Genomic DNA, 7,911 nt, shown 5'->3' on the forward strand with positions numbered 1-7,911 from the left:
CCACACTTATTATCAGGGACCTAAGACTTCCAGAGTTCTCACTCACTCCACGAACCTGGGGACAGGCTCATCCAAGCCTCGTGCGTCAGTTTTTCGGTGAGTTGTAGGTGACATGGAGCTTGAGAGCTGATTTTTTTCATGTGGGGATGTTTGAGGTACTGGGACTCTCTGTGCAGATGGACACAATGCCTCCTCTCTTCTAGTTCATTTAATGATGCAATACATCTCTGGATATGTAGTCTCAACCTCGAGTGCCTGGAAATGCTCTCAGGCTGTTTGAACGGTCCTTTCCTAAAGCAGTTCGAGTATATCACGGGATTAGTCATGTGTTCCACAATCAACGTGGGGGCTCCGTAGGGCCACACTTGATCTGCGTCGTTATGTGAACAAGAGAGACAGACCAAGAAACATATTGCACATTTGGCCTTTGGAAAATCTCAGAAGTGATAGTCGTATTTGTTCGTTCAGGGTACAGGTGTTAGACGCCTACAACAAGCCAGCTGCTTGGCTAAGTACTCGGGGCAACTATAGAAAATAAACAGGGCATGATTTAAGTTTACATTATGGGAGGAAAATAGTGAAGAACCCGTGTGCCTGGATTATGATTATATAAGGTCGAATGGGGCATATGCCATAAGAGAAGTCCAAGCAAACTATTTAGGGGGAGTGGAGCAGGGAATGATCCAAATCTTTCAGGAGCATGAAGGAAGGGAGGCTCCAGGAAGTGGAAATGAAGGGTGGCCCCTCCTCCAAGCGAAGGTAAAGCTTTAGCAGAGAAATGGAGGCAGACAAGCACGGGGCATATTTGGGGATCGGGACAGGGAGGGGAGCTGGGTGGTTTAAGTTGTGGGCAAATGAATCAAGATCTTGGTGTGTATGCGATCAGTCGGGCTATGGTGTGTAAGCAGATACACGTAAAAGGGATGACATTGGCGATGGGGAAACCGGTTAGAAGGGTTGCCAGTCGCCAGGATGGAGGAAAAGAGAAAAGACAGGGTGGGAGACATGGCCGGCCATGAGAGCGTGGAGGGGTTGGCCACTGATGGCGTGAGCAGAGTGGGGTGGCCCGAGGCTTTCAGCGTGGGTGAGCAGAGGACAGAGAAGGGTAACACAGCAGGCGGTCCCGCAGAGATCAGAGCCGAGCGGGAGATGAGCAGTGTGTTGAGTCTGAGAGGCCGGCCGAGCACAAGGGGCAGCTGTCCCAGAGTCCACGCCGACTTCGAAACGACTGTCCCCTCGTCCTTCCTGACTTTGTGGGGGTCGAGCCCCGCCACGGTGGCTGCTCCTGAGGTTCCGCTCTCGACCTCGTCTCCCCGAACCCTCCCCATCCCCATGGTAAATAGTTAAACTCTCTTCAATCCCCGAATTTGGATGGGCCGCCTGTATCCTATCGGGCCCCCAAATAATGCAAAAAGTGAAGGGTCGAAGGCCACACGGAATAGAGCCTAGCGCTTTCTCATGGATGACATTCCTGATTTATACAGACCTTCCAAGAAATGGACAAATAATCATCATGCTTGAGAGAAGCTTTGCAAGCTGAAATGTTTCACAAATTTTCTAGGTTTTGTCCATCATCCTGAACATTAATGTGTTGTTTCTTGATCTTTTTTTGCTTTACGACATTTCTACATTTTTTCTCTGTCAGACCGTGTCTGCTACCAACTTCCCAGAGTCTTCAAAGCTTCCTCTTAAATCTAAGGCGAAGTGTTGTTCCAGTCAGAGCCACACCTTTCAAGCTTCTACCTTCTTTCCCATGGTGCTGACAGAGGTAGACTTTTTATCCACTCAGAAGGCCCCCGATGTGGTGAGCCACCTACCGTGGAAACAGCATTATCTCAGCAGAAAGGAATTCTGAGCCGGAAAATTTGCCTTCTGTTCAAGTTTATTAAGACGTCTTCCAAAACTTAAAGAAAATGCACGCACGCACACCACGTCTCCAAATTTGCTGTGGCTCTCTTTGTCACGGCCCGTTGGCACGTGGCTTAGGAGTTGAACTTTTAGTTGCAAGTGACAGGCACCCAACAGAATGACCATTAAATCCCAAAGAGGGATTTATTGGAAGGATTCGAGGGCAAAAGGTAAACCCAAATGAAAGAATGAAATAGCAAAACGGGGGTTGGAAAGAATATAGTCCATCTTTAGAACGCATGCCGAGCGTCTCCTTTGCACGTTAACTTTCTTCTGCGTCATTGTAGATCTGCTTTCTCGTGTGGTAGGAACACAAGTCATTCCCCAAGGAAGGGAGGGAGGAAGTTAAACAAAATAGGTTCATTACAGGCATTGCTAAACAGCGATTATGTTTGACAACAAACCAACCGTCATTAAGAGACTTCACTGGGCTCAACAAACACCATGGGGCAAATTCACAATTTAATAGAAGCTATCAGTTAAGCAAATAAATAAATCGGGTAATTGCAGTGTCAATGTAGGGACAACTTGCTGTTTTCCGATTGCCGATGGATGGCCTTAGTTATTTGATGAGGTGGTGATTGAGGCTATGTGATGATGGACCATAAACGAGATGACACGGGTTCAAGCCCCGGCTCATGTGACCTTGGGCAAGTCGCTCAACATGCCTGACCTTGTTTCCTTGTCTATAAAAAATGGGAATAACGGGACTTGCCACCTCACGGTGTTGATGCGAAGCTGGAATGATACGCCGGAAAAGGATGTTGCAAAGCCCCTGAGAGTTCAAGGTCCAAGAGGGAAATCTCTGAGATGCGGGAGTGCCAACGCTGCCTCGGGTTTTGGGGGGCCTTTTGTATCTCGCTGGTTTTCAAAGATGCCTTGCAAAGTAAGGAAGGATAGGGGAATATCCTCCCCGCCTTTGGGATGGAGTGAACAGGTCCTGAAAAGTTGAGCGACTGCCCCAAGGTCACACCAGAGAATCGGTAGCAGGGGTGGGGCAGTCCGCATGACGGGTTATTCGTTAAGGGCGCCTTGCATGCGAGTGACACAAACCGTGACGTAACCTGTGAGTTTCAACAGTGAGAATATGTACAGCTTCACATAAGCCAGAAGCCCAGAGATGCGATGGGTTCCAGGACTAGTCGGTTCAATGGGTCAGTGATGACATTGGGGACCTAGGTTTTCTTATTTTAGCCCTCCCAGTCCCGAGCCACCTTCATTCTAAGATGAGTCGCTGGCACGGTCGCATGATGGCTGCTATTGGCGATTGAAGCCATGTGCTCCCTTCTTTCCGAAGGAAGAAAGAGAAAAACCTCTCATCCAAGCGTGTCTGAAATTTTAAACAGGGACCCAGAGTTCTTTAAACAGGGAAAATATGAGTAAAGATTGAAGGAGGCGGTATTTATGTCTTTCTTTTTTGCATATTCCTATGGCTTAGTTCAGCGCCCTGTTAAATTCGCATTCAGGTGTAAAATAAATATTATTCGATGGTAGTTTTTTATTCATTATGTCTGACTTCCGATTGTTGGCCATTAAAAGAAATATAAACTCTTCAAGGACAAAGAGAGAGTCTGTCAGGTTTCATAGGCTCTGGATTGCCTAAGTCATAGCTTTCAGAACAGGAAAAGATGTTGCTTCATCCTTCCATTTGATAGATGAGGTTTGAAAGTTTGGCCAAAAGACACATAGTGAACTAGAAATGCAATAAGTAATTAATGTGAAATCAGGTGCATGTATGGAAGTTCATCTCCAGAGAGGGACTCAGACGGCCGAGAACCGAGAGTGGATTGTCACTTCTTGGTTCCTGGCTTGTGTTAGAAGTGTCTAGATCTCACCATTTGCCTCTAAATATTATATTCCGACTGTTTTAGATGTTTTCAATAATCTGAGTTTTATTTCATTGCCACTTTTGTTACCATCGCAACACAGTGCTTTCCAAATGTGCCTTAATTCTCGAGGTTTGGCTGGTGTGCCAGAATGCAACCAGAGAGGGACATACATAGGCCGCCCTTCCTGTCCCCTCTGCCTTTAGTTCTTTGCCTCCTCAGTCCTTGGCGGTCACCAACCTGCTTTCTGTCTCTGTGAATTTGCCTATTCTGGACATTTCATCTAAATGAATCATATAGTAAGTGACCTTTTGTGTCTGGCTTTTCTTAGCGTAATGTTTTCGAGATTCCTCCAGGTGGTAGTGGGATCGCTACTTCATTCCTTTCCATTGCCGAATAATATTCCATTGTATGGATAGACCACTTTTACTTATACATTCATCGGTCGATGGATTTGGGGGTCGTTTCTACCTTTTGCTATTATGACTAATGCAGCTATCCATATTTGTGTACAAGTTTTTGTCCGGACATAAGTTTTCAATTATCTGAAGTATATACCTGGGAGTGGAATTCCTGGGTCATATGGTAACACTGTGTTTAATCATTTGAGGACTAGATGACTGTTTTCCAAAAGGACCACACCATTTTACGTTCTCACCAGCAATGTGTGAAGGCTCCAATTTCTCCATATCCTCACCAACACTTGTTATTAGCACGTCGTCTTCAAATAGAGATAGTTTTATTACTTCCTTTCCAACCTGGATGTCTGTATTTAATTTTCTTACCTAATGGCTATGGCCGGAATCCCCAGTACAACGCCAAATAGAAGTGGCGAGAGTGGACATCCTTGTCTTGTTCTCGATCAGAAAACTTCCAGTCGTTCACCTGTAAGTACGAGGTCAGCTGTGGCTTTTTCATAGATGGCATTAATCGGGTTGAGGATGGCTCTTCCATTCCTAGCTTGTTGAGTGCTTTTATTATGAAAAGGTTTTTGTTTTTGTTTTTAGGTGAGGCAACCCTTGGTTGACCTCACGGATTGCAAGGACCTTGTCAGCTTACAATCCCTTATTTTTTTATTTTTTACACCTATAGCACCTGGTCTTCCTAGGCGGTCTCCCATCCAAGTACTAACGAGGCCCGACCCTGCTTAGCTTCCAAGATCAGACAGGATCGGGCTTGTTCACAGTAACATGGCCGTAGACTAGGTTTTGAATTTTTGTGAACTGCTTTTTCTGTGTTGATTGAGATGATCATCTGGTTTTTGTCCTTATTCGATTAATACAGTGTGTTACGTTGGTTGATTTTCTTATGTTAAATCAACTTTGCATTCCTGGGATAAATCCTTCTTGGTCACGGTGTATGACCTTTTTACATGTTGCTAAAGATTTGGTTTGCAAGCATTTCGTCGAGGATTTTTGCATTTACATTCATAAGGGATATTGGTCTGCAATTTCTTTTGTTGTCTACATCTTGTTTTGGAAAGAAGGTAATACTGGGTATTACTGGGTATCAGGGTCTTACTGGCCTCATAGAATGAGTTGGGAAGTGATCCATCCTCTTCTATTTTTTAGGAGAGTTCGTGAAAGATTAGTGTTAATTCTTTAAACATTTGGTAGCATTCATCCGTGAAGCCATCTGGTCCTCAGGTTTTCTTTGTGTGAGGTTTTTACCTTTTATTTGTTACTAATTCAATCTCTTTACTTGTTATAGGTCATTCAGCGATTCTATTTCTCAGGTAATTTTTGAAAATAGGTAGAGCAAAGGTCTCTTTGTCAAATAAAATAAAGAATTGCTCTTTTCATTTGAAATTGCTGTGACGGTCTTGAATTTCCGGTGCGGTTTTGAGGGGTAAAACTGTGGAATGAGACCCCTCCCCGCTCATCATCTGTGTGACTGTGACAAGGTCACTCTGTGTCTCTGAATGCCAGTTTCCTCATCTGCAAAATGGGTTTATTTGTATTGCCCTCACAGGGTGTTGAGGGAGTCAGGTGAGACACCCATCACGTGCCGAGCATTCACTAGTCCCTCGATAATGATTACCTATTTTCTCTGTCAATATCTGATCAGTACTTGCTACAGGCTAAGCACTCTTTTAGGGGCTAGAGAAACAGAGGTGTGAAAAACTCAAGGCTGGTGGTTATATTTGAATGAGAGTGAGACTAAAATTAAAAAAAAAAAACAAAAAACAAAAACAAAAAACAAAACAATGTGTAGAAAGGGTGTAAGGAGGTCCCTGCCTGATGGACACAGGAATGACGCAGGTGGGGCGCCAGTGTTAGATTTATAATGCACAGAGCTGGGGTGGAGGACCTGTCTGGACTGTGAAGTTGGTGACACTGGAGCAGAAAACTGAATAAGATGAATGAGCCAGACAGGCAAAGGTCTGGGGCAAGAGGATGTTCCAGGCAGAAGCGACCGCCCCATCGATCGATATGCCATCGACTTTCTTCTCTCTTTCTACCCAGTCTTCCTAACGCAGAATCCGTCTTCCCCAGAGCCCCTCCGAGGCTGGGGGAGCAGAGCAGGCTGTGCGTTCCCGCGTGTTGCTTGCTTGAGACAATATCTCTTAGGCAAGGCGGAGTCTCAAGTCCCTGATCTCCCACTGACAGCAGGCAGATACAAATGGCTTTCAAGACATTACCACCACCTTGCTGCTGAGACAGATCAGGAGTAGCCTGAGACACTCTTTGCATTTCTAGTTTTCCTTCTGGCTTGTTTAGTGGCAGGAATCTGAATTTCCCCAGGGGAATCGTGGGATTTTTTCATTGGAAAATCAAGGCTCAGATTTAAACTTTGTCTCTGCTGAGTTACACTTTTTACAGTGACTCCCTGAGGGTGCGGGCATCGCTTTGGCAGACACCTGGGGTTCGGCCATGCTACAGCCCTGTGCCCACCTCGCGTGGCCCCTGAGGTCATCGGATGTGGCTCAACCCCAGCTTCCAGAGACAGAAGGCAGTTTGGGCACTTCCCGTGGCCCCTGGCATCTCTTGCTTCCCTTAGCCTTTTGTGCTCTTCCACTAGTGACTTCCTCCAGGGGCAGTCTCAGCCAGCCGGAGGGATCTGCAGGGCGAGAAGGACAGTCCCTGAGACACCCATCGGTAATCAGACTAAAGCCTCATTTTCTTGGGAGAGGAACTCTTACCTGTGATGATCAGCTCAGAGATCTTTGAGATGCAGCTTCCTGGCATCAGAGTTTCAGATGCCAAATAGAGATCGACAGAGACCGTGTCTGGGGAAAGGGGGAGGGGGAGAGGGAGGGGGAGGGATTCTTTTTGAGCCGGACTCAGAATCCAGCCTCACTGAAGTGCATCGAATCGGGGCATCGGGTGCAGGGACAATGGCTTCTGCTCAAAGATTGGTAGTGGGGTGAACTGCTTGCCCTCTCTGGGCCTCGCTTTCTCTGTCATTGAACGAATTTCTCAGGAATATATATGTCCTCTGCTTCTAGGTGGAAGGGATATGATATATTCCTGTCATTTCTCCCTGTGCTGGGCATGGCACTCAGAAGCCTCTCAATAAATATTTAATTGAATGAATGGATTAAAACGGTGCTTTGTTATCCCATCTCATCACCTGGGCCTTTTCTAGGGACCCCATGGAAAAGCCTGATGGCTTATGACGTCACCGGCCATTTGGGTGAAGCTGAACCCTCCTTTTCCTGCCGGAAACCCAGACTCAGCTCATTAAGGGCTGACCCAGAGCTTGAATCTGGGCCTGCTCCTCCTTCCACGTGAGATTTCTTCAACAGAGACCCACCCCTTCAGCTGGCCGGAGGTCTTCCTGCAGAGAGGCAGGGGATGTCAAGGGAAAACCCACAGGTGGACAGTCAGAATACTGGTCCAGAGACCCTTCAGGCATCTACGGGCCTCATGACCTTGGGCAAGTTCTTCAGCCTCTCTAACCCATTCTTCTCATATGTAAGGGAGGTGGGGTAGCAGTGGGCTGCACCTCACAAGGGTTGGGGGGACGGCCTCGGATATGCGCATCGCCTTTCTCAGCTACCCCTTCTTTCTGCCTGCTCTCTCCCCACTCGTCTCCTGCCCTCCAAACTCGTCAGAAGGAGGAGGAGACTGGAACTTTCAGTGTTGGGTGAGGTAAGTGAGCAGGCTGATTTCAGAACCTCCAGCAAACAAAGCCTCAGTGTTTTAAGGGGAGCGCCGTTGTGTGCCTCCTCTTC

General features: G+C 46.7%; 1 pseudogene; it reads right to left on the reverse strand.

Annotated features, from left to right (window-relative positions):
- Window positions 1-4,817: 4,817 nt before the first annotated feature.
- LOC112480134 lies at window positions 4,818-4,936 on the reverse strand (annotated as a pseudogene).
- Between the last annotated feature and the right edge of the window lie 2,975 nt (window positions 4,937-7,911).

Source organism: Pteropus alecto, unplaced genomic scaffold, assembly GCF_000325575.1.
Source record: "Pteropus alecto unplaced genomic scaffold, ASM32557v1 scaffold134, whole genome shotgun sequence".
In the NCBI taxonomy this organism is placed as follows: domain Eukaryota; kingdom Metazoa; phylum Chordata; class Mammalia; order Chiroptera; family Pteropodidae; genus Pteropus; species Pteropus alecto.